Source organism: Miscanthus floridulus, chromosome 4 (assembly GCF_019320115.1).
Source record: "Miscanthus floridulus cultivar M001 chromosome 4, ASM1932011v1, whole genome shotgun sequence".
In the NCBI taxonomy this organism is placed as follows: domain Eukaryota; kingdom Viridiplantae; phylum Streptophyta; class Magnoliopsida; order Poales; family Poaceae; genus Miscanthus; species Miscanthus floridulus.
This window is the reverse complement of record NC_089583.1, coordinates 40,308,194-40,311,225: the sequence shown is the minus strand read 5'-3', so window position 1 is coordinate 40,311,225 and position 3,032 is coordinate 40,308,194.

Sequence of the window (3,032 nt, the reverse complement as noted above, 5' to 3'; positions counted from 1 at the left end):
ACCAACCTCTTGACCCACTACCAAGGAAGGTCGGCAGGGTTCACTATGATTCCTTTCAAAGGTTCATCTAACAAGTTAGGGCCATTAGATTCATTCGGCAAACAGATATAGGAACCCCTGTCGAATGGCACAATGACACGCAGCCTATACACATAAGAGTAGAGGCTGTCCTATACCCGATTCGTCAAGCCATTCTTATGCCAATAAAGGTAACCTCTAACAAGCTAGAAAATGTCCTCATACTAAGATAAAGCCAGAGCCATAGCCTTCACAGTTGTACTGTAAGTCCCGAATAATCACTTACACATAAGTCCTTAGGGAGAGGAATCTAGAGCACTATAAAATAGCCCAATGCTCTAGCCCCCTTATTCCGTGTTGCTAAAAAACATCTTTTAGTGTTTATTGCATATACCATTAGTCAAGTTACAAGATCATGGTTGTAGTTGAGCACTAGCCAAGCTACCCAATGCAATTTCCCATAGGTATCAAGGCACAAGGTATAAAATACTAGGACATCCTTAGTGGTAGTAAAGGTAGACACATGCAGTATGAATTAAATGATTAAAGGTGTATAGGACAACAAGGATGATCCCATGCTATACTTGCCTTAAACACTGATCCTTCAGTAAGCTTTAATCTTCAACGTTCTTCTTCTTCTTCTTGATCACCACGTATATCTTACCGACTGGACATGATCATAAAGCACCACATAAGCATCCAGGCAATCATACACGAAGCAAATAATAGATCTAAATTAGAACAGTACATCAAACATAAAATCAAGATGAAAAGTTTGTAAAACGAATCTACATCTCGCTACGAACACACAGACGTGAAAAGCACGCTAATCGGAGCTACGGTAAAAAACATACATCTATCGAAAGATTTACTCATAGGAAAAAATATAAAACTATTAGCTTCATGTGTTTTAATTATATAAAAACATATATAAGATATTTTATAGGTACTATAATTTAAGTCAAGTTTAAGTTTGAATTATAATACTAAAGTAAAACAAATCATATTTTATTTATAAAACCCAATTGCATAATTATTATTCAAATTAGAGTTTAAACCATAAAATTCTAGAAATATTGACATGGTAACCACTGTTACTAACGCGTAGATCTCGTCGCTACGAATCTAATGCAACTTGAATGGGTCAAAACGGATCTAAAACGCAGAAGATATGATTTAAACAAGATTTCCTTTATTAAAATAATAGATTAAATCTAACCTTAAATTTTAAAAGTTGAAAACATATCTAACAGTGGTATAAACATGCAGACAACGTAAATAAGAACCTAACGCAAGTTGAACGGATCAAATCAGAGTTAAAACAGAGAAGTTATGACTAAAACAAAATTAGTGGCAAATCTGTAAATAAGTGAAAACGTATTTTCAATCTAACCGAAACAAAGTACACTTTCAAAAGAAGAAAACGGAATCGGGAAAACCGTTTTAGACTGCGGGTTCTATTTTGAATAAACCGAGGGGCTCTTTAATAAAAGTGCCAACGAAAAGGTATGTTCTAATCGGGGCCACAGATCTCAGATCGGACGGTTGAAATTGGATCGGGGAGATGACGTTGCCAGTGGTGACACAGACGGTGGCGGCGCCATGGCTGGCAAAGGGAGCTCAGCGGCGAAACTCGGAACACGACCTACGGTGAACGATTTTCGATGGGAAGAACATGGGAGAGGAGAGGAGGTCGAGGTGAGATCACCTAGGGATACCTCGACGGCGGAGAAGGAGCAAGGCGGGCGCTGTGCTTGGCTGGCGGCGGCGGACGGCGGCGTGAGCTCGCTAGGGCAAAGGCAGCTCGGCGAAGGTGGCTGCGGGCGTTCGAGGGCGGAGTAGGGAGGCGGCGCGGCTCGGTCGGTATTTATGGGGGTCGAGGCGGCTTGGGCGGCATGACACCGAGGCATAGCAGACACGGACGATGGCGACACAGAGGTGTCCGACTGGAGCACGACGCGGGGAAGGAGATGCACCCCACAGGCGGGCCCGACGCGTTAGCGGGGTGGAGGGAGCTCGCGCGGGGTGCGGCGCGACCTGGGCCGTGCGGAGCGACGCAGGACTCTCGGGCGGCGGCGGCATCGGTTGAGTCCGAGCGGGTCACGAAGTAGGAGGAAGACCTGACCCGTGGGCCCAGGCTATCGGTGAGCGCGGAAGGGGAAGAAGGGAGGCGGCATGCTGGGCCGGTCGCGGGAGTGGGCATGCGGGGCACGCCGCTGGGCCACGCGGAGGAGAAAGCAGGCCTGCGCGCGCAGCTGGGCCAAAGGGAAAACAAGAAGGGAGCTGGGCCGAGGAAAAATGAGAAAGGAGGGGGAAGAAGAGAAGTTGGGCCACGTGAAAAAAACAGGCCGGCTAGGCCACGAGAGAAAAGGAGAATGGAGTTCTCTTTTTCCAAATATCTTTTCATTTTCTTTTCTTAATTCAAACCAAAATTTAAAACATAAACCAAATCGAATGCCGATGTAGTTTCAAGTATACTTTTCAACTCAAATAAAAGTGAGCAATTTTGATAAGTTTTCATAAATAAATTTTTATAACTTTTTAAATTCTTTTATTTTCTAATTCTCTTTTCTTTCTTTTCTTTTACTTCAAAGCCATTTTCAAATTTATTTTTCAAATGCATTTTGAATATGTTCAATTTGAATCAAATCCACACAGTTCAAAGAAACAAATGCACCGGCATGTATGCACAAACATGTTGTTAAACCTTATGATGAATTTTAATTTAATAATTTTTTTTTTATTTTTCTATATTTCATGAGCACAAAAATATAAAATTAAATTATTTTAAACCTATTTTCAAAAGAGACAAATTTTAGGGTGTTACCATCTTACTCTCCTGGGTCAAACATTGTTGCTTCTTTCTTCGTGTCGTTCTCTCTATACACACCAAAAAGAAAAAAAACACGATTTTTCTCCCAACTTTGAGTAATTTCCAAGTGTTTCTTCAAGTTGGAGCTCGGCTCTGTGCTTAGCCGGGACCCTAAACTTGGTGTTTCAGCGGGCCCATCGGA